The following is a 26,084-nucleotide window of genomic DNA, read 5'->3' as shown; positions in this document are numbered from 1 at the left end:
GCCTCCCACTACTCCTCCAAGTCTATAAGAGACTCGTCCTCTCAACCACTCAGATTAGAATTCCGCCCTCGATGCCGGCGCCACCACGTAAGCAATCTTCTTTCTTTATTTTTTTTATTTTCTCACAATATATAACATTTTCTCTTTGTAAGGAAACAAGGTTAAGTTGTGTTTTGTTACTCGACCCAGTAGGGGGGTCGCATAGGGCATCCTTTGCAATCCCCTAGGAGCTTACGCTATCACTGGGTAATCTACTTTACCCTCTAAATAGTTTTTTTTCCACATCTTGCAAAGGATTTGCTGCTTTACTCTTTCGTTGGTTAACTACTGTCATGAACGTCACGAAAGAGCAACTCCTACGCAGAAGGGAGTCATTGACTCAGAAGATTCAGCGACGACTGAAGATGTGTCGTGATGGAGTTAGGCAATCGGCGTACTCATTCGTAAGGACGGAGATTCGACAATTCATTGCCGAGTTAGAGACTTGTATAACACAGCTGGAGTTAAGCTCCTTTGATGAGAGTACACCTGCCGATATTGAGGGTACTTGGCTGCCTCAACTGAAGGATTATTATGAAGACTTGGGCGATTTGGATCAAGCATACCGACAGCCAAAGCCCAGCCCTTACTCGGAATCTTCCTTTGAGTTCTCAAGGGCTTCTGCAACTACCGGGAGAGGTTCCTCCTTCAATGTTAAATCCCCACGTATACAGATCACGGGGCCTACATTTAGCGGACAGGAAATGGAGTCCGACCGCATGAGTTTCAGAAACTTAATTAGGTTTGAGAACTGCGTGATCGGCATGGCCAATTATGCCGAGAGGTTGAACTTCTTGAAGTGTTTACTCTCAGACAGAGCCTTGAGGCTGATAAATCACCTGAGTGGCACTGTCACCAATTACCAGCAAGCCATGGCTATATTGAAGAGGGAGTATCTGGACCTGGATGAAATCGACTAAATATTCCAGGATAATATTGACTATGTTCCGAAGTAAGATGGAGCCCTTTTTTAGCTGGGGGACTTCTTTTCCAGGACGGCATCGCTGTTGGAAGAGCTGGGGAATTCCTTTTCCTGTGACTTTTCTGTGGACGATTCTGGCGAAGCCAGACTGATGGTTAAGATTCTCTTTAGGAAATTTCCTCTCGAATTGAAAGGGGAGATAATAGCGCTAACAGATAGACAGGTCCCGCCTTTGTCCTCCATATTGAGACTAACTGGAGAAGCAATAAAGAGATTACAGATTAAGGGCGGTGCTTCCACTGCATTTACATCAACAGTAAGACAGAATACGTCTCAAAAGTTTGGTAGGGGGAACGCTATTACTCCTTCTTTTCATGTGGATGTAAACAATGCAACTTCAACCGGGTATTCTCGCACGTTGCCACCCATTCTCTCAGTTACATTCTCTTGTGGAACAAAGACAGTGTCAGTGAATTGCCTACTGGACACGGGTAGCGAGCGGACATATCTGGCGGCAGATGTACTGAGAACTTTGTGCCCAATCGAAACCCTTGGTGTCAATTGTCAGTTGAGATTGTCTACCTTTCTAGGTGAATGTCAGCGTGGGTTCACAGCGGTAGTCCTGGGAGTTGACTTGGGTTCTAGAAGGACTGTGACATCTCCTGTCTTGGTGGCCGATAGTATGGACTTGTCAGTTCGAGTGGCCGGTCAGTTTGAGATCGGAGTGGATTTAATACCGATCAAGAGAATAATTGGGTTAGACCTGATTGAACACCTGGACTCATTGAAGCTGATCCCGTGTTTGAATGGATGGGCCTTTGCAACCCCACCTGCATTGGTCCCGTTCGGAGCAGTGGACTCTTTTTTTTTAGAGAATAAGACCCCCCTCTGAGGTTACTCACCTTTCGTTTGATTCAGTGATGGAACATACTCTCCAGGTCGATGCTTCACATTTATGTTTTGTCCTAGAAACACAATCAAGATACCTGGATCCCATGGCGGAGTGTTTTCCTGACAGTATGGTGCAAAGAGGACTAGAATAAATGTTTACGTTGGAATCTCTGGGGCTTCCCAGTCAGGAGGTCTTCTCTGATTACGATAAAGTGCAGATGAAGCGGTTTGAGGAAACTGTAGAGCGACGGGATAGAAGCTATTTTGTGGAGCTCCCCTGGCATCACGATAGATTAGCCAGAATCCCCTCTAATCATGCAACTTCCTTGCATGTTTTAGACCGGGTGGCAGCAAACTTGACTAAAAGAAAAATATATGATGAATATTTGGAGGTGTTTCGTCAGCAACACGAGGACGGTATAATTGAAGAGATTTTTGTCTCCTCTCAGGAGTTTGACAAATATGTGTGGATACCACATAGACCAATTTTCAAGTCGGACCCTACGGCAACAACCAGGATCAGACCAGTGTTCAACTGTAGTTTGAAGACAGGAGATGGATTATCACTGAACGAAGCAGCATATTCTGGCGTTAACTTAACAGGGGACATCTCAAAGTCGTTGTTGGCCTTTAGAGCCAACAATTATGTGCTACTAGCAGACATTCGCCGAGCATTCCTAATGATTCGGCTTACGCTGGAGGCAGATAGGAACCGGTTTTGATTTTTTCTTAAGCAAGGAGATTGTTTGCGCTGCACCTCGAGCCTGTCTCAGTAACGTTCTTATATTTTTTTTATTAATCTCTTTATCTATTTTCGAAAGAGTGCCACGTGCAAGTGGAGAAGAAAAAACAGAGTTATGCAAAATTTGTGTCGAGAATTGTCTAAAGTTCCGATTTTTTATTTTTTGGCTTTCACTTTAATAAGAACGTGAATTTATGAGGTGAATTTATTCGACACAATATGATTCAACTCCAAAAAATAAATAAAAGCTAACGTGAATTAGGATTAAAGTTAAGGTGTTATTGTGGACCCTAACCCCTTTAAAAAAACCTTGCTAAACTTTGTGACATATTTACATTCTATGGAGGTCAGGCGCGAACTAACATATAAAAAAAATTAACCTAGATTTAAAACATGTCTAGACACTAGATATATACTCTAAATAGCAAACACAAATGAACGGGTCAAATGGGCCTTTGTCCTGTAAGTGTCTGCTCATTGGCTGATTAGGAAGTGTGCGGTGGAAAGCTGATTGGGTAACAAAAAACTTAATAGAAAGTGCGTATATATATATAAACAAAAGAATTAATAAAATATGTTAAAAACAAGTTATTTAAAATGAAGTTATTTTTTAAATCGACGTGAACACTAGAATATTTCAATCATAAGTCAAATATGAACAAATAAAATTATAGAAGAATAAAAGGCCAATCAAATGAGGTATAGTTTGTTTAAACAGTTACATTACATTTAGCTTAAATTTGCAGTTTTGAAAAAATTACAAGCGCCGACTTTCTTTTTGCCAGTACTGTATATGTAAAGTTATGAAAATACATATGGCAATATACATTTTCATAAGTTACACCTAGCTCTACTTATGTATTGAGCACTGTTGAAGTAAATAATGAAAAGTTACGGAGAAATTTATATCTCCGCATATTTATTTGACTAAATGAAAAAGTAATATATATGGTAAAACTGGTAATTAGTAAAAACCTGAAGAGAGTGCTCAATTATATTGCAGAGCAAAAATGTGTTTTATTTTGTATTACCGTTTTATCTGTTTGGTTACATATGTTTCGGATGTTGGACCATGCTTACGATCCAACAGCCTCGTCAGACCTTACAGAAATGGTTGTTAGTATTTGGAAGCAGTGTTTTAGAAGAAAAAAAGGGGGTAGGAGATAATAAGGGGGAGGGAGATGGGTATCGCAATATTTCAGTTTTGAAGCTTAAAATACATTAGATTGTATTGTGTGTGTGGGGGTAGCATATTAAGGTAGGCGTGGCTGGAGATATATGGATATAGGGAAAGGGAGATGGAGAGAGGATGGTAAAGAAAAAAGAGAGGGCTAAGGTGAGGAGGGGGAGGAGGAGTTTCAATTTTTAGGTTTTAAATTTTGATTCCTTTTTCTTGTTCAGCAAGGTATATTAAGTAGATGAGATAAGGAGAGAAAGAGAGGGAGAGAGAGATGGGGAAAGGGTTAGTGTAGATGTCATGTGTTTGACAAGTACAGGGTTCCATTTAAAATTTTCGTAGTCGCTATAAATCGACTTGTTCATTTCAGTTGACAACGGATTGTTTTTAGGTAGTTAACCTAACGCATACGCAAATACGCATACATACATACATACGAAAACGTATGTACATTTCTACACATCCATATACAGACACATACGCACACACCCATATATATAAAGAATGCATATGCACACATACTTGGATCCATATGCAAACATACACACACATACACACAACTTTTATACACATATACATAGACACATATATACATAGACATATATACACACATATATAAATACACACCTACCCGTCCCCCCTCTTATTATCTCCCACCCCCTTTTTTTTCTTCTAAAGTACTTCTTTCTTATACTAACAACTAAGGTCTGACGAGGCTGTTAGATCGTTAATATGGTCCAACAGCCGAAACATATGTAATCAAACAGATAAAATGGTAATAAAAAATAAAACACACACACACACTTCATTTAATCACATAAATTAATATACGAAAGTATAATCTTATGCGTAAACTAAGTATTTACTTCAACAGTGCTCAATACATAGGTAGATGTAGGTAGTAAGTCAGAAAAAATATATATGGCAATTAAGCTACACAGACTATTCCGCGTTTCATCCACACTAGGAACCGTTAACCTTATGCATAAGCCTGACGAATCCTCGGAATATTCTGTGTAGCTTAACTGCCATATATATTTTAATACTATATATATGTATATATATATATATATATATATATATATATATATATATATATATATATAAATCCCCAAACAATGCATCATGGTAAACAACTGATAAGCCCTTAAATTAACATTAGGACTATTGTGAATTCGAGAGAGCAAATTGATGCATTCATTACAGGTGATTAATTGTCTAAATAGTTTTCTAACGAATGATAATATATATAAAAATTAAATAAGTTTTTTTTATATAGTTTTAAAGATAAAAAACATCCAATACTCTCTCTCTCTCTCTCTCTCTCTCTCTCTCTCTCTATATATATATATATATATATATATATATATATATATATATATATATATATATATATATATATATATATATATACAGTCCAGGTCAAAATCATAAGACCACTTAAGAAAGTAAGCGTTTACGCATATTATCGAATTTTCAATCAAACAAATGCTTGAAACCATTGCCAAAAGGGAAAATATGATGGGGAAAAATGAAATCGTCTTCATTCGAAACCTTAACCCTGATCTAATAATTTTTCTATCGACACGGAATTATATTTTTTACGCTAGAAACTTAGTAAATTATTTGGTGAAGAGTTTTTGTTTAGAAGTTTACAGGGGAAATATCTCTGTTTCTCAAAAAAATTATTGTCGGAAATAATAATCCAAATGAATTAAATAAAATATATTATCAATATAATTGTTATTTAAAGTTGATTACATAAACATACTTAAATAGAACATTTAAAACAATTCTCTCGCTAGACATATTAACTAACATACAACTATTTAATAAAATCGAGTTTCCTTACTGCTATATGGAAATGAGGTCATCTATTAATTGTATATTTTGCAATAATCATACTATATATAGAAATGAATGAAATAATAAAATACTAGATCTTTTGTATGTATTAATCAAATTGTGAATAAACACACAGACAGGAATACGAATGTATATATATATGTGTGTATACATGTATATATATATAAATATATATATATGCATATATATGTATATATATACATATCTCTATATATAAAAATGTAATTATTGGTTTGCTACAAGTGAATAAAACCATATTTCTACGTTACCAATTTATTTGAAATTTTCAGATAACCCATCTTTAGAGTCGATGGATGTTTTTATGTTATTAAAATAAATTTACCTCGCGAATTATTAAAATATTAAATAAAATAAATATATTTTTTAACCGTTAGTGCGAACCTGCTTTGTTGATAAATCTGAAGTTCCGGTTCGATTCATTTCACAGCCACGAATTGACGAAAAAGAAGTAGATTTCATTTTCTGTTTACTCGATAAGTTAAAAAAAACAAAACAAAAAAAAAACATAATTCATTTGTTTATCTTCCAAATTTTTTAATTTACACGTTTTTTCTTTATTATATAAGGCCCCAAAAAAAGTTTGGTTGGTAAAGTACAGTTTTTTTACGGATTGGTAACTTGCTTAAATGATATTTGGTGCTAATGCAAAGAGTGGTCCGCGCTATTTTTTAAATCGTATTTCCAGGTTTAATTAAAGTGTTATTATATGTTTTTTTTATTCAATTGTAAGGTTAAAATACACCCTCCCCTCCCCATGTTAAGAATGGCTTTTTAAATATTAACGTTATTATTACAACACGGATCACTCTCTGCATGAGTACTGTACTTTCGCCTAACAATTTAATAAACAAAACATGGTACTTATGCAGAGAAAGCACCATAATAATATAATAATAGAATAATAACGTTATTTGGAAAGCCATTCTTAACATGGGGAGGATGTTTTGTTACTATTCTATACTTTCACCTAACAATTTAATAAGCAAAAGATGGTACTTATGCAGAGAAGGTACCGTGCTGAAATAATACCGTTATTTAGAAAGCTATTCTTAACATGGGGAGGGAGTTTTGCATCTATTCTATACTTTCACCTAACAATTTGATAAACAAAAATAGATAGTACGTATGCATAAAAAATACTGTGCTGAAATAATGTTATTTAGAAAGACATTCTTAAAATGGGGATGGTATTTTGTAACTATTCTGTCCTTTCACCTAACAATTTAAAAACAAAACATGGTACGTATGCAGAGAAGCTATCTCGCTGAAATAATGACGTTATTATTTAAAAAGCCATTCTTAACATTGGGAGAAGAGGGTGTTTTTTACTTATTCTGTACTTTAACCTTACAATTGATTGAAAAAAAAAAAACGGTAAATTTTTAGATTAGGTCCACCTCCACAATTTTCTTTTAAATGACGACTTTTGTAGGTTTTCGACTATGCTGAATACGGAAATCTATATCTCGATAACTACTTATTTCTCCGCGTAACAAAGATGGCCACTAAAGAATAAAATGCATAAAAAAACTCTCGATAACTCGATATCTCGATAACTACTTATTTCTGCAAAAAAAATAGCACGGATCAGTAAGTGCATTAGCACCCATTAATCGACTCACGTGACCTTATTAACAAATATTATCAAAGGCAAGATATGTTACTTTATTACCGAAATGGAAAATTCTTTTTTTGTTTTTTTAATACAAAATTTTTATTCGCTGTTATATTTGAAATTTACAAATGGCGGCTGGGAAAATGAGTTAAAACTAAAAAAAAAAACTATACAAAATACTGTTAAAAACCACTGAATTCATGTCTGCCTATGTCACAGTAACATATATTGAGTGAGTTCCTGACAGTATTTTGTATAGTTTTTTAGTTTTAACTCATTTTCCCAAAGTTAATGTGTTCAACAGTCTGCCGCCATTTGTATTTTTCAAATATACAGATAAACACTACATTTTTTCAAACCGATTAAAGATTTTACACTAAATAAAAACACTAAAATCTTATCCAGTTAGGTAGAAAAGTAACTTATCTTGCCTTTGATAACATTTATTTGTTATATTTATTTTTCAACAACTTTTTCGTTTCTGTGTTTAGTAATACAAACCCGTTTTATTTACTATAACGTTTAGTCGGCTCGAAGAACAGTGTTTATCAGTGTATTTGAAAAATACAAACGGTGATGGACACTGTTGATGATGTTAAGTTTGAGAAAATGATTTAAAACTAAAAAACTATACAAAATACTATCAGAAACCCACCGAATATGTCAGCCTCTGTCACAATAACATATAATCAGTAGGTGTCTGACATTGTTTTGTATAGTTTTTAACTGATTTTCCCAAACTTAACATATTCAACAGAGTCCGCGACCATTCGTCTTTTTCAAATACATAAACACTGCGTTTTTGAGCCGATTAAACGTTTTACATTAAATAAAAACACTAAAAAAATTATCCAGTTAGATAGAAACGTAATTTACCTTACCTTTGCTTTCATTTATTCGTTTTTGAACAACTTTTTCGAATCTGTGTGTAGTAACACCCCCCTTACCCAAATATTAATTAAAAACTCACAGTTTTGAATACAATAAAAAAGAAAACTATTTAGCGTTTCAATGGTTTAGCAACTTTCGGCTTAATCCACTGAATGCTGGTCGAGCCCAAGCCATGATTGATGGTAACTCCCGAGGATCCGGATCCAATTCTGCAAGAGTAACATATTTTTTTTATTTTCGCCTTTTTTTACTTTTTGAAGTGGATTGCAGTACTAAGAATATAAGAAACATGCATTTTCTCTTTTTATTAGAATTTTCCATTACACGAAATTAAGCCACAGCAACGCGTGGCATGGTACAGCTAGTATATATATATATATATATATATATATATATATATATATATATATATATATATATATATATATAGTGCTTCTCTACTAATTTCGATTTGATAGTGTATGGAGATTCTCTCGTCAGTCAATTTTCATACTCGAATCCTGATTATCGCAGTTACTTTGGTTTTATATTTGGAGGTTTACCTACATATAATCTCCGTTTTGACGTTCCTTGGCTCATAGTGTGTTTCGGTATTATAATTGGATAGTTGCCTTATACACAAGAGTTTTCACTTTGCAATTCCTGTTAAGCGGACAATTTTCTATAACCATGCAAGAGCAACACCCCATTATATTTATCTACGGAATGTAAGTGATAATATAATTAATAGTCGAGGTGTTTGAATTGCTTATCTTTACTAATTCATGCAATTTATGTTGTTATATCTAGCAAATTTAAGATAGTTTGGCGAAACGTGTTTTGGTTTGATTGCTAGGGACGGCGAGAATGAAATAATCCTATTTTTCCTGTTATAGTTGCTTGGTTTGTGAAATTCGGTCGATAAGAATAAGTTGTTTTTCTTAAACGAAATTTAATCAACACTACCGTTCAACATTTACCATTGAATTTTCCCTTGTGATATTATCAGTTAATATGAATGGCATTCTACTTACGACGGCCATGACGGTTCTCTCCAAAATAAAGAAAATAATTAAAACTTATAAATAATGTGGAATATATTTTTCATACCCGTCGTCGACCTAGTATTCTGTTATAATCGTGATAGTATATGTAAATACTTTTGCAAACTCAGTTTTTACTGATTCAAACCATTAACCGTATGCATAATTGTCAACGCTGTCATTATATGCTATGCATAATATAGGAATGCGTAATTATTACGGAAGTCTTTTCACAGACAACGCTGTTGAAGTAAGCATCATTCTGATATTTATTTATCTCCCACGGCATGATGATGTGTCACAAGGGTTGGAAATAGGGATTTGAAGAGAAAAAAGCATCCTTGTCTGAATAAAATGGGTGGGCAACTTCGTCGGCATCCCCCAGTAGACGTGCTTAAGGTGATTTGCAATACACTAGTTCAAAGAGAAAAGAGAAAGCCTGGAAGCGTTGGGTTCCTAGTATTGCATAATGTTGCATAGGGGATATATTTAGAGAGAGAGAGACGAGGTACATTTTAAAGAGAGACGGCAACATATCAATAACAGTGAGAGGGAGAGATAAAGAGAGAGAGAGACATTTGTACATTTTACAGTTCTTTAGATGTTCCTTCTTTTAACACAGATATTAGAGAGGGGAAAGAGTTATCAGTTCTTTTATCACATATATTAGAGAGAGGAGGGGACCAGGTAATACACAGTTCTTATAACACAAAAGAGGAGACACATTTCTTAAGATGGAGAGACACATTTCTTAAGATGGGTTTATACACACTGTTCATTAATAACGGTGATTGGACACAACGTTCATATAAAGATGCGTTTCACATTACCTTTAGTTGTTGAAGAATGACCAACACGAAGATGCAGTTGCAAAATTATGACGATGTTCGTTTATTCATTCGACCGGTCAATGATTGATGACATCCAGAAATTCAAAGTCATTACATGATTACAACTTTCTAATCCTTCGCTTTCCAAGGGGGGAGACTGCCTTCTGACTACCGTCAGCTCTGTCTCCCGTCTATCTCTCTGACTCTGACTGACTCTGCGACTGTCTCCTAAAACTAGCAACTATATTGAGAATTCATTTCTCAACCATGACGTCATCGCATGGCCTAAATCGTGCTCGATCGATCCCGTGGCCTGAACATGCGCAATCCTCACGTGCATGGTTCGCACATGTCCAACCCATTTCTTCTAACCTGTTTTCGCCTGACTTATTTTCCAACATATTTAAATTTGCTATTGTTCCTTCTCTTAACTGACCTTGTTTTAATTCAATTTTCATTTAAAGAATTGAATAATTCCTTTTCAAACCACATATCTAAACCATTTTATATGAAAACTAAACAATGGGTAACTCTACATTCCATTTTCCGAATCCATTTCAGAACCTATTCCTGAACCTAGATTACCAAGTTCAATTCTCGGTCTATCCTATCTAATTTTTACTTATTTAATGTTTTTCTTACTGACAAGAAAAGGAGACCTTTTCTTGTAACATCCCTCTCTTCCTCATTTTCGAACAATGTACGCATTTTTAAATTCTAGTACATTTTTCTCTATATCTACACAACCACTCGGCTAAGAAAGACCAGCCCCCCCCACCAAAAAAACCTCCTTTAGTTAGACTTTTCCAAATGACTTCAAAATTTTATTTATTTTATTTTTTATTAGATCAGACTCTCTCCGATCTTCTTGGCATTTACTTTTTGGGTGTAGGGTATTCCTCCCCTGATCCACGTCAGCTGCTTCATCCAACCACCCTTATGTCATAAACTCGACGTCTCACTTTACCTCTTTCGAAAAACGGCTTCTTTCGTCCAAAAGTGTCCTAATCATTTCTTCGCCTGTTTTTTTCTTTTACATGGAGGTCACCACTTATCAAGACCCGGAGGCCACTCAGGGATAAGGGTCATTGATAGTCATAATGATAAGTCAAGGTTAAGTCAGGGATAAGTCAGGGATAAGTCATAATGATAAGTCATAGTGATAAGTCAGGGATAAGGATCATTGATACTATCAATGAGATAGTATTGTAGTAATCATTAGTATTGGAGATTTGATAGAGTGTCCTTCTTAAGGGGGCGGTTTGTCAGGAATTTGTTTATGTTGGACTTGAAGACATCCAAGTTGTAGTCAGGTGGGAAACAGGCAAACGGAATAGAGTTCCACAGTCGTGCACTTCTGACAAAGAAGCTCTGCTCATGGAATCTACGTTTTGATTTTGGCACAGATAAAGAGTGGGGAAAATTATTGAACCTAGATTACCAAGTTCATATGATAAATTTTAATTAATTTGATAATTTTAAGTTTAAATCCATGTTGACAACAGAAATACACCGCCTTTTGTTTTATTTTAATCAGTAATGATTCAACATTTGCTAAAACAAAAGTCACTTGAGGATAAGTGTTAATTAAATGGATGGATTAACAGTAAAATCGTAAAAAAAAATATTATGAGAGAACTGGAAACGATTTATTAAAATTTGATTACCTATGAGGACGATTTATGGCAAGTATTTGTCGATATTCAATTTGAAGATGACCGTGTTGTAGTCTATAGGAAAGCAGTCCCGACAGACAAAACACTCTTGGAAATTATCTATGTTCAACTGTGTTAGTCAGTCTATAAAATGATTCACTTGAGATACTTTGAAAACACGAAACGGCGATTAGGTTGTTAAAACCAACCAATATCCCCAAAGTACTGCAGACCTCTCCGTTCAATATCTGTACAGCTTTCAGTACATTATCGGTTTTAGATCTACGGATAATAAATAAACATCTAGAACGGCAGTATGGACTTTGAAGCAGCAGAAAAACTCAAAGGAAGGCAAACACCTGATGGAAAGACGACATCGACAGACAACTGGGCCTTACCTGGCCATGCCTAGCCAGGTACAAAATCAGGTGGAAGCAAACCGGGGAGATGTGACTCCTCTATCAATGATAAAAATTCCAATTATGATGATAATGATGATGATGTTTGCCGTTGAGCATCATTCATTCATTACAAATGAATCATATTATTATTGTTGGCATTCGCTTCCCCGATATCTCTCTTGTTAGAATACTTTTTTACCAAGACATCAGGTATTTACCAGAGGGGCCACGTGAACGTTGCTAACATCTCTTATTGAAAGTGTTTCCGTGTAACGAACTAGATTGCCTACCCAAACCTTGTGACGTTAATCTTTTAGTTGTCGTCACCTCCATGATGATGATGATGATAATGATGATGATTTATCATGAGAAAAATCATCTTTTGTAAATGAAGAAAACAATTCACGTTCAATTTATCAAAGGTCATTGGGTTCACTTTCGTGTCAAGTACTGAATGATCTTTCAGACAGATTCAAATTATCAGAAAAAAAAAGAAATGAAAAAGATAACAACAAAAAAATCCTGCAAACTAATTATATTGAACATGAAATGATAATTTTAATAATAAATTATAATATTCATATAATTAAAAAAATCGTAAAATTTTATAACTCTAATTTTAAAAATTTTGCAGGGATTATTAAAAATTATTGACTTTTGTTTTGCAAACTAGATTTAAAATGAATTCATTATTACAGTTTAATCGCGTGATTAGAAAAGAGTTGTATCTTTTAAGTGATATTCGCACATCGTAACGAAAAAAAATTGATGTGTTAAAAGTTGTTCATCATCTGGTGCAAGCTGGGGATGAAGCATTCTACCGGATACCAAGCATTCATTCATTATTTTTATACATTCCAACCCAAACATCTTTTACCGATTCTAACCGTACTTCTAAACACAATCGTTTGAACCTATCTTGCACTTAGTTCACCAGGTATATTGATCCAGGTAGATTTTGAAATTCTTTTTTATGAGTCCAGTCGTTTTTATACTTACTGCAAGAATAGAGATCTTCCTAAGATTCCAGTTTCTTTCAATTTCGTACTTGCGACCTTCTTATTTCGTAATGTTTCCCCTTTCAGCTCTGTTTAGCCCAACACGTAACGTAACATGCGGCCACACCCGAGATTGAACTCACTAAACGAGTTTGTAGCGTAATTAAAATCTTGTTCGTAGCTGAATACTTGATGCTTCGCTAGGGCTATCAAGTGTATATTTTATCGTGACGCCATCACTAGATGAGTTGCCTCCACGGCTAAAGAGAAGCCCATCTACCCTTGAAAGAAGGATAGACCGCGCCAGTTTTCCAACCCGGTATTTTACCTTGCGGTAAAACCTAGCATCATTACGGACACTAACTTCTACTAGGTTGCTTCTTTCTCCTTCCATACCCATATCACTATGACAGGTTTAATAGCTCTGTTTTATAGGTACGTAGCAATTTATACAACAAAATGTAAACGGTGAAATAAGAGCTGTGATGTGTGTTTTTTTTTCCAAATTTTGCAGCAACCTCAAAATTCTGCTGATCTTTGCACATTACATGGGCGTCATTTGAGTGTCATTTCATATATAGCTCTCCTCTGAGGAGAGATCAAATATCTCATATGCCACAATAAAACAAAGAAACGCCTGTTGTCAAAGCAAATAAAAAACAGTAGCAGCACAATTAAAATTTATTTCGTTTCCATCCGCTTCTTACTCAACTGAATCATTGAAATTAAATATTAATCGCGAAGAAAAGAATATCATAAATGGGAAAGATAGGCTGTTTATTTAGATGCTGACGCTATCTTCTCATCTACTACCGGCAGGCAACATTCCAGGCTACTGATATCTGGTATATTAGGCCCCTTAGTTTTATATTAGGCCCCTTAGTTTACAAGTCATTGCCAAGTCTTCGTTTACACGAGCTGTTCGTTTAAAATCATGTAATGTCACGCCCGCTTCCAGCCAAAATACGTTGAGATAAATGCATACTCGCTGAACCTATAATCTCGATTTGATGTCTACGAGTGAACAATGTTTTTGAACTCTAATGATCAAATGAAACTCATAATTTATGATATATTATTACCATTAATTATTGTTATGGGTTGAATTAGTTGCTTTCTATATTGTAATGATTGAAGTAGCTTAAATTGATGATTTTTTAATACTATTGTAAGTATATATATAGGATTAAACGATAAAGAAAACAACACCGCTGCATTATTTACAAACTTTTATTGAAAACAGATCAATTCAGATAACTTGATTATGTAGCAGAGCTTACATCTATTCAATGTAGCTACCTCCAACTTAAATCCAGCCCTGTCGGTGGGGCATTAGAATACGCCGACTGCCCCCTTGCAGAGGGTAAAAGTCCCTCAATGGGGGTTCTGGATATGACCTTAAACTATATCCAGTGGTGAGGCCCCAGCTTGTGGGCTTTGGGGAGTGTGGAGCCACCCTTTAATTACCATTGCTCCCAGATTCACTCTGACCCGGAGTGGTAGTACCTGTTAGGGTCCCAACTATGGGTTGAATAGAAACCGACGTGAAAGCAGCAAATATATTCTATTAAAAATTTTTTTCTTCAAAATCTTTGGATTCGGCATTAAATAACCCGAAAAGGGTTGATATGCCGTAAACATAAAAAAACCAACCAACCAACTTAAATCCTAAAAAGGAAATTGCAAATTACTAAAGGAACGAGAGCATCTTACTTCTGTGAAATAAATAAACGTCCATTTGAAATTCCAGCAGATGCCCGAGTTCGACAAGCTACATTTGAAGAAGGTCGAATTTTACATCGGCCAAAACGTTGTTAAAAAACCGTAGATAGAATAGTAGTTGTCTGAATAATACCAATTACGCAAATTATAAAAACTATCACAAATTCATTTTTTTTTAATCTCTTAGAGACTTTTATTGGGACTTTATAGTATACATCTACACTTATAAAATAATCTCCAATTCCTCCTCATTATGGAGAAGGAATCGACTATCTAAAACCCAACTGCCCTTGCTGCCGATCTAATCAAAGAGAACATTATCTTCTTATTAGCAACGTCAGATTAACGACTTTTCGTAATTCAGGTGATTGCCGGGAAACGTATTTTTCACTCGACTTATAATCAAAAAATATATTCTACTCAATTCTAACCTTACCAAGAAAATTTTCTAACTTTATCTTACATATTTACATCGAAATAATGCATGAAGGATTTATATGAAATTAAAACGTATTGTAATAAAATTGTATATGTGTATATATATATATATATATATATATTATATATATATGTGTGTGTGTGTGTGTAAACATATATATCGCATTCCAAATCTAACCGTATTTTCATACTATATTTCAAAGATTAGACAAATGTATTATGGATGTTATCTGCAAAATTCAAGTCTTGTTATTGACTCATTTGGTATAGATATGCACTTCTTTCTGCACTTTCCAAATATCTGAATATAAATCAGCACATATTATTACCGTGGTGCTAGGTGTAAGAATTAAATTTAATGTTTCGTACCACATTATTTCCAGGACATTTTGGTCAGTGTGCCAAATCTAATAAAGTTGTATGACGATAACGATTTATGTTAATTACACATTAGATGGGATTAATCGTGTGAGTTGGGATTCACATTATTTAAAGTATTAATGCCTAGTTTTCAACACTCCAAATAATCAAAAATAAGATTCTTCGTATTGGCTATTCAATACAACTACTGATCAATTAAAGTGTGCCTCAGCTCAACTGATCACATGTCCGATAGAATCTATATTGGCTTTCTCTGCTCCTGTCCAAAGGAAGCACCTTCAATTTAGTCTTTTGTAAGAATATAAAACTTCAAGATAATATTTCTCGAAGAAAATGATTACGGGCATTTAAATATTAACCGTACATTTCATATGACTAATGTGACGTCGATTTTTCCTTGCAGATTAATTCACCAGAAAACTACAAACAAACGAGTTTTACTGATTCAATGTTACTGGCTGATTCATAACGATTTCCATGTTTGCTCGTTTATATTTTAGAATTAAAAAAATATTTACTTTACGAAAAGTGCTTGCTGTTTTCTAATCTAGCTATTTAAAATTTAAAATCAAATATACTATTACTATTTTAACTTGTTTGGAAACTTCCAGGGCGCATGCAATTTTAAGCAAAGTTTTATTATAACGCTTAGGTTGTTGACAACATAGAAAGTTCTTGCATATACATATAAATATATAATGCCACCAGTACACTTCATGTGCACAATTACTGGGCTCCTTGGTGCTGAAGGTATAACTAGCATATAAGAAAATCAATTATTGACACGTGTAGTTCAGTACCTCGCTGAGAAAGTATATTTTTAAATATTTTACTGGCCTGGGTGCTTAGCGTTGCCCGGATGCTTGAAGGTGTGGGTTGAGCAAAAAAAAGTGACAGTAGGCAGGCAGGCTCGAACCCGTATCGCCAAGGAGGAAAAGAGCGCGAAAAAATGTGACGTCTTTGCCATTGCGTCCATCGTGAAACCGGAGGTAGCTAAGGCTAGTCAATCGAAAAGAGGGGGTGACTTTCGAAAATATCGGCGAAAAAAACGACCTCTCCTTGTAGAAGTGTCCAATTGAGAGTGGAGGAATTAATGATTTTAACCAATTTTTCGAGGTTTGTCGTCCAAAGGGTCAAGTTTACAAACGATACTGATCTCTTGAAAATCCGTCGCCTCTGTCGAAAGTTTTAGGCATACATACATACATACATACATACATACATTTAAACAGACAGGTGAGATTTATATTATAGAAGAGTCAAAACTCTTCGAGGTTAAGAAATAATAAATTCATTGAGCTGCAGGTTGAATGATTAAGGAGGTTATGAAAGGACTAAAACAACAAAAAATCACACCGAGATCTAAATTAAAATAAAGCAACGTCTTGCCCACACTACTATATGAAAGTGTAACGTGGTATCCACAAGAGAGGAAATTAAGTGAGTTTGAGTCCAAGTCCTTTAGAAAGATTCTTGGGATCAAACGGAGCGATCGAACTAGAAGTCAGAGACTGAACTCACCAGCAGATAGTACTCTCACTAATCTGTAAACGATGTCTAAGCTGGCTCAGATATGGATTAAGATTTGCTTAAGAGAGAATTGCCAAGCAAATACTCCAATGAACCCGTGATCACAACAAGAAGCTCGATGGAGGTTGGGGATCAGACGTCAGACCGAAACCGATGGAATATTTTGACTGCCTATGCGTCGCAAAACATGAGAATTTCTAAGTCTAAGTAACTAGAAATGATGAATAGATGAACAGAATCTGGGTACTTATGAGGCTCGCTTATAAATAGTATTTGTTAATAGTGTACTTGAAAATGACCATGTTGCAATAGGCGGGGAATAAATCACAGGGTAATGTGTTAAATCAAGGAGTAGTCCTTGGAAATAACTTCTATTCACGGAAAGTGTGTCTGACACTAGGCACATGGGTAAAATAAAGAAAAAAAATTATCCATTATGATATTGTGATCCTGTAAGGGTCCGGAAAAAAGAAAAAAAAACTCAGTAGTTAACGAAAAAACAAAAACAAAAAAACTGGGAACAGAAAAGCAAATACAAAAGTAAAAAATGTAGGATATACGTCAGTCCATCTGCCAAGTGTCAATGACTTATATATCACAACCGTATTTATAGTAAGCTGAAGAGTTTATTGTTTTCTGTAATGCTGAGCACCATAACAAACATAGAAATGAGTTCTAGCTGCACATATATTACAACGAGGAACCTGAAACATTATTTCATTTGTCTACTTTTCATAAAAATACGACAGAATAGAGAAAGAATAGCAACGTCTGTTTGATGTGAGGAAAAGGAAAAAAGAACAAGATTCCAAATCAATTTGTACTCTGTCAATGCAGGAAAGAATACTCCAAGCAGAGCGTTTACTTTGGTCTATCACAGTTAAATCTAAAATACCATCTTAAGAATATATCAGTTATCAGCAAGAAATGTAAAACATAAACACAAGATAATATAATTACTTATGTATTTCCTTTCAAGGTGTAAGTACGCTGGTTGATCATCGCTAGTCTTATTTTGGGAAGTTGCTTTTTAGGGTTATCCGAGTTAGTTTCAGGTGTATTCGGGTCTGCTTTGAATGAATATCACATTTAAAATTCTTGTTGACAAGAACCGTTTAAAATATTAACACAAACATTATCCTGATGTTTACTCTAAACATTTTCTCTGACGGCCATTTTTTCAAATTTCGTTTACGACGGTAAATTAAATACTGATTATACTCAGTAAAATTTGAGGTTCGGTTTTTACTGCAGACAACAACAGTGTTACCAAATTTTCACCTGTAACATTTTCTTTAAACATTTTTTAAAGTCCATTTTTTTACAATTTAATACAAAACACACACATATTTACTTTTAATCCAAATTTAACTATTTTTTCTAATGTGACCTCTTAACTTGTCCACTAATCTGCAGTGGTCAGATGTGTCCTTTTCATGCAACGGAACCCCGTTGGTCGCACTCGCCAGTCTTCATTTCACGGCTGGGTGCTTGTCAGTTCTTCGTGCGTTAGAGTTGGTATGCCGTCGCCCACCTGTCGACCGTACGCTTAACTGACAGTGACCAGATCTTATCTTTTCGTGCACCAGAACTCCGTTGATCGCACTGGTCTGTCTTCAATTCACGACTGATGCCTTGTCAGTTCTTCTCGCCTCAGGGTTGATATGCCGACGGTTCGCCGGTCGGACGTACGCTAAGGAAAAGAAACAGAAACTCACAATTCGCTATCAGCAGGAAGACAATTCAATGCACAAGGAAAAAGAACCAACTAGGTTTCTTTCTAGTCTACTGATTAAGTTTTATGTATATATATATATATATATATATATATATATATATATATATATATAAAAACTTAATATATATGTATATATATGTTTTTACAGTACAATACATATGAGTCCGTACAAGTCACGACTTTTCTAAGTCGACAATTAATCTCTATCGCTGGTATTAGTGCGGTGTCAGCGCAACGGGGCGTCCTGTAGAAATATTTAGAAATAGCGACTCCTCCTAAAAATACACAAATTAGTTTTCGTATGTATTTCCACATTTTTGTTAATAAAAAATCAGTTTCGCTTATTTACAAAAATAGATTGAATTCATTCTTCGTTAATAATTGTTTCTTAATTTGTAATGTAATTATATTTTGTAAGTAATCAAACTATTTTAAATACTTCACACAGAAAATAAAAAGACACATTCTAATTAAAAAGGTTTGATATGTTCATTTGTTCAAAATATTTTTAAAATTAAAAAAGAATTCTAATTATCATAGAAGAGTTTGCTTTTATTATTTGTTCTCTTTCTATTTATATCTTTGTGGCCGTGTCACTAAAAAACTAATGTTGGAGGTAAACTAAAGATGCTGGAGGTAAACTTTTTAATTTGGCTGAGATTATCCACTTAATAGTCAGGGATCCGAACCTTGAATTAACCCCTAAATAGACCATCCTATCAGTAGTTGCAAAGTACTGGCGCTGCTCTGTTACCATTTTATAAATGGATTCTGAACAATGCAGTAGTTTCTGGTGGGGATTATAAATGTAATATTAATCGGTAATGTAACGGCACTTCCTCATCATGGTCTATAAAAAATTCTTCGTCTCTTTTCTCCCTTACTTTCTCTCTCTGTCCTGCTCTAACCAAATATGCTGAACTCCTCCATATCTCGATATTCGACAATAAAAAATCTTAAGAAATAATACAAGAGGAACCCCAAAACCCCAACTTCTAATGTAGATCCCCACTACCAGGTCTCCTATTCCAACATGAAGGGTCTACGTTCCAACCTTCCAGAGGTTGAATTCCAGTTACAAGAAACCAAATCAGACCGATTGTTTCTGTGCGAAACTGGCATTGGACCGACCGTTTCCCTAGATGAGTTCGCGATTAAATGATATTCTTACTTTACATCAAAATCTTACCCCATAAATCGCCATAAGTAAGGAATATGTGCCTATATTAGAGATGGCTTTCCATTTATTAGAGACATCTCCAAGTAAAACCTAAATTTGCGAAATATGTGCTTCCGAGTATCACTTGCTCTCATCACCGCGTTCATATTTGAATTCTATCGCCCCTACAACAGCAGAGTTACTATTTTAAAAGAGCATTTCTGGGAAAATCGACCACACCCTGTCTATTCACGATCCGGATAACATTAACGTTGGTGGTGACTTAAATGTTTACAATGTTGAATGGCTATCCCACTCAAACGAAACGGATAATAAGGTGAGTTTGGTCATTGCTTATGACCTAACTCAGATTGTTTGCGAACTCATCCGTGTGTCCAACACTTACGGTCAGTGTGCAAGTCTCCTAGACCGTTTTCTCACAACTCGCCCCAAACTATGGTCGTCTGCTATTCTGTCCCAACTAGGATCTTCCGACAACTCGGTTGTCTTTGCAAAAATAAAAACAAAATGTAATAAGTCCTCAGATGTACCTCTCCATCGCACAGTATATCGATATTCTATGGTTGACTGCTATAGCTTCGGTACATTTATATAAAATATTCAACTCTGCTCCATGTTTAAAATGAACCTGTCCTCTATTGTATCAGACCTGACTGAATGGTTAATTTTTGGTATAGACTGCTCCATACCCTCCAAGAAATCCAGCAAAAACTGACGTGATTCTCTCCAGAATGTGCCCTTGCTAATGCGTACAGAAACCACTATTTCAGCTGCTTTCAACGAAATAGATGTGTTGACTAAATCTACCTTTAGGACTGTAAGAAACTACTAAAGAATGCGATAGGGTTATATGCTCAGTTCGTCAAGTCCAAAGTAGCCGACTTGGTTCTTATGAGTTTTAGCGAAGGGCCCTGAACCGAAGCGTGTCATCTATCCCCACTATTAGCAATAAATCTGAAGTAATCTCATCAGCATCAGACAAAGCCAAATCTTTTGCCAATGCCAATAACTTTGCAGCAAATTCTGCCCCATGGATCAGGGTCGCCTACCACCTGCATTTCCTCATGTGTCTGAAAACACGCTATGCGACATACAAATACCAGGTTGATACGAAAACAATATCGTTTTCTCACATATATTACTTTTATATATGGTTTCTGGATTAATTCACTGATATATATATATATATATATATATATATATATATATATATATATATATATATAGCCATGTTATATATCATTTTTAAGCGCGTTTTTCGCTCTATCGAATCGTCTTATTCGTTACCGTTCTCAATCTCTTCATTCACTTTCTTTTTGCAGGCTCTTCGACAGCATGGACAAAATTTAAGTTCGCACGATTTTCTTGTTCCATTTCAAAGAAGGCCGAAAGGCTGCCAAGACAGCTCGTGATTTCAATGATGCGTTTGGCTCAGGAATCAGTAACGAACGTGTGGCACAACGGTGATTAAATAAATTTCGCATTGGTGATGAGAGCCTCGAAAATGAAGATGGTCGCGAGTGGCCGACTACGCCCACAAAACCACACGAGAAGTTGCCGTTTAACTCGAGGTCAATCACTGAATAGTCGTTCGCCATTTAAAACAAATAGGGCAGTAAAAAATTAGATAAATGGGTGCTTTATGAATTGAACGATAATTTAAAAAAAAACACGTCGTTTTGAGGTGTCTTCTATCCTTCTTATGCGCAATAAAAACGACCCATTTCTCGAGCGGATTGTTACGTGGTATGAGAAGTGGATTCTCTACGACAGCCGGCGACGTTCAGCACAGTGGTTGGATGCCAGAGAAGCCCCACAACACCTCCCGAAGCTGAAATTGCGCAAAAAAGCTTATGGTGACTGTTTGGTGGTCTGTGGCCGGTCTGATTCATCAAAGCTTCTTGAATCCGGGTGAAACGATTACGACGGAGAAGTACTGACAAGTTGACGAAATTCACCGGAAGCTCCAATGTATGGGTCCAAGATTGGTCAATATGAAGGGAACAATTCTCCTTCATGACAATGTTCGCCCGTATGTTGCTCAACGGACCTTGCAGAAACTGAACGAATTGGGCTACGAGATTCTGCCTCATCACCCATATTTACCGGACCTCTCGCCCACTGATTATCGCTTTTTCAAGCATCTCGACAACTTCCTGCACGAGGAATACTTCAAAAGCCGAGATGATGCGGAATCCGTCTTCAATGACTTCATCGCTTCCAGAACTCCGGATTTCTATGCTAATGGGATAAATAAACTTGTTTCCCGTTGGCAAAAATGTGTCGATTCTAATGGTTCTTATTTCGATTAGTAAAGTATATTATGAAAGGAGTTATGATCTTTTGAAATTGAAAGTAAAAAAATGACGTTATTTTTGCACCAACCTAATAACTCTGCGTGATGTTGCCAAGCTTATTAAAAATCTAATGCCAGTAAAGCAACTGGCCTTCACGGCATTTCAATTATAGTGTTCAAAAAGTTCAACCAGGAGTAGCCCCCATACTTACAATGATGTTTAAACATTGTCTTATGGAGAAATGCTTTCCAACACAATGGAAATCCTGAGCAGTCCGTCCCGTATTTAAAAATTCAGGCGATCGGTCATCTCTCTCTCTCTCTCTCTCTCTCTCTCTCCCCCGTGCGTCATGAGTAAGGTACTGGAATCTGCGTTAAACAGAGAAGTTGTCAACCACTTAAGCAAAACTAACTTACAAGCAATATGGTGCCGTTCTGCCAGATGTACAGCTGATGTGCTAACAGTAATATTTCACTGGATTCGGGCTTCGCTTTAAGGGCAATTTGCTCTTGAAATAACATGACTTTTGATTGGGTATGGCATAAAAGTAGACTATGTAATCCTCTACCTGTATAAGAGCCAAGTACGTTCTTGGATGTAGTCCTGTTGCCAAATCTGGGCAGGAGCTGCTCGGAGCAACCTATCTATTCTTGAAAGAGTTAAAAACCGACTTCGTAATCTGCAACCGCTTTCCAACAAGAAGAGATGTGTCGAGCGTGTCTCTGCTCTTTCGTTATTTTCATAACAAGCGTTCGACTGAAGTTCAATTTATGGTACCCTTACTAATCTTTTACAAAAAAAAAAAAAAAAAAAAAAAAAAAAAACATTTGTCTAGCCGAAATCATTATCAACAATTCTCTCACTCTCTATCGGTTCCAAAACATGAACGTGGATTCCATGAACAAAGCCTCTTTTTATAGAACTGCCCGCCCGCGGAACTCTGTATTGCTGGTTTGCTTGCAAACTGACTACAGTATTGTCGTCTTTTAAGTCATATGTAAACAACTTTTTATTGAACCTTCCTCTTAAATAATCTGACTATACAAAATTTCCACTGCTAATGATTACTACGCTACTGTCCCTAATGATCACACATGAACTCTTATCCTATTTCTTTCTTTTTTTTTATTTTCTATCTGTTTTTAAACCATGAACATTAACGGCTTGTGTTTTTGTTATTTCCAGTGAAAAAACAAAAATCTACTTTCTTTCTGATTTTAAATTCATTTGTTGTATAAAATTCAATTACCATCAGTACCATCGGTTTCGCTTTCCCGGATGATCGGTTAATTGATGCACCTCGTTTTATCTTTAGTTAACTATCTTTCCACTTTTATTTATTTTCTAAATTATTCAGCGACAGTCTATTCATCTGTGATCTAAAATTCAATTACCATCAGTACTGTCGGGTTCAAATCCAAACGATGTTCTGAGGAAATCTACGTTATTTACTACAACTCCAGCAGAATGCTCGATTACAAAAATATCTAAAAAAAACGGAGAACGACATACCCTTATTTGGATGACTTGCAAAATCAGAACAACGTCAGTACCGGCGGTTTCTTTTTCTCTAATGATCGGTGTACATTATCGTCCTCTCTACATCCTTATGAATCTTCTCTTTTCACAACTCTTTATTGGCAAGCTCAAAAATATTTATATTTCTTAGTTTAAATGCCTCCTAAGTCTTTTCAACATTTTTAAAATTTAATTTTCAAAAGTATAACTTTCCACGTTATCTCATACTTTCTTTTCAAAAACAATTATCTAGCCCAATGACCGTCTATTCGCCAGTTTAAATGCTTTCAATTTATCGTTAAGAGTGAAAAAGCATCAAACCATATTCTTAGCATTTTATTTTTTTATTTTTTATTATTATTTTCCCACTCTAGAGTAATCAGTTTAAAAAAAAACTCTAAAATGATCCTGAAGAACAACAAATATTAAAACACACACGACAATTTATTTTTTCCCAAATCAGAAACAATCAATTTAAAGACTTTAAAATTATTATCAAGCACAAATTAACATCAGTCACATACAGCACGTATTCCAATCATTGTGCTCGGGATCATGCACAGGGTCGGCGGTTTCACTGATTCTTTCCCCGTTGCTATTTCAACCATTCGCCCCCTTCCCCGGTATTAATATCCACAGCCTTTATAATTACAAACGCAAGTTTTCTTTCTTTAAAACCGGGCAGTTTCGTCAGTTTAAAGGCATCAAATGTTTTTCACTTTAAAATACGGCTCGTGCCATTAACAAAACGTTTACTATTCTTTATCCTAAAACATGATCCCTGCCCACTGATAGTTATATTTTTTCTTCAAAACTAAAAAAGCGTAAACTATTTTTTTTACTTTAAAATATGACATCCGTCACTAGGTAGCATCTCTTTTAAACTAATTACTAACACTTTCTTTTTGAATTAACACCGACGACAAGGTAAAATAGCTCAAGTAAACAGAGCAAATTAACCCATCTGTCCACCATGAGTTAACCTAATCTCCAGAGGTGGGAAGCTTGCGTGACTAACTCCAAATGTAAGAGGATCAAATTAGTGTACTGCAACAGATTTAACAAGCTCGAAATCCTGCAGATGTAACCAAAGTTCGTTGTATCTTGTGAAAACTCAGGGTGTATCCTGGTTTTACGGCATCCAAATTTACTCCAATGACGACTCTTAGAAGTGTTCAACGGTACGAAAGTATACTTCTAGGTTGTTTCGATTTTCGGAACCCCTAAGGAAGTTCAATAGCGTGCCCTTGACTGCCTGAACGATAACGGGGTTTGATGCACGATTCCGGTTATTCCTCTCTCCACAAGTGGTCATCAAGTAAAAGAACAAAATTAAAAAAACCGAAAAAGAAAAGGAGAAAAAAAAGAAACGAACTCAAAGTCTTCGGTTAGACAGGTGTGACGCTGACCACAATCTGTATCCGGCGTTGGGGTAGGTATCCAAATTCTGTAGACAATAAATAAAACAAAACTTCAGTCGCCAATTCTTGTTTTTACAATAATTAATCATAAAATAAAACTCCTAACTACAATTAGTAAAGTATATTATGAAAGGAGTTATGATCTTTTGAAATTGAAAGTAAAAAAATGACGTTATTTTTGCACCAACCTAATAACTCTGCGTGATGTTGCCAAGTGGAATTTAATAAAAAATATATGAATCTTTTTAACAACGCAAATATTTACAGTAACGTGTAACAGTTTGTTCAGAAAAAAAGTCTATCTTCGTTGCATGATTGCTTCCTTTTCTTCTTCCTCTTCTCTCTCTCTCTCTCTCTCTCTTACTTGTGAGATTCTGTGGCCTGTGGTCAGTGAGTGTGGGGTAGCGACGGCGTGAGTGGAGGAGCTAGTTTACACTCGACTCGATTGCTCGACTTAACTGCCAAAATTCGCCCTCACATACCTTGTTATAGTTAGGAAGCGGTGAAAAAGCTGACGAGATCTGAAGTCCAATTCATCCAATCAGCCTCTGCATTGTTAAATGTGCATTCAACTGGATTGGTCTGTTTCGTAAAATCACTTATACGTCTTTTTTTCTTTTTTTTTTACATTTTCACCCCAAACAAGGCAAATTGTCACTTTGGTGTAGGGGGCTACTATCAGGGGCAACAACTACTGGGGTACTATGTGGGGATTTGGGCAGCAAGATGTCGGTTCACGTTACACTTGAACTTCTCCACGTCAATACTGTTGGGGAAGCAGGGACCTGG

The sequence above is a fragment of the Euprymna scolopes genome, chromosome 13 (genome assembly GCF_053919585.1).
Source record: "Euprymna scolopes isolate OS-2025 chromosome 13, ASM5391958v1, whole genome shotgun sequence".
NCBI lineage: Eukaryota > Metazoa > Mollusca > Cephalopoda > Sepiida > Sepiolidae > Euprymna > Euprymna scolopes.
The sequence above is the reverse complement of the archived record's forward strand: the minus strand, read 5'-3'. Positions refer to the sequence as shown.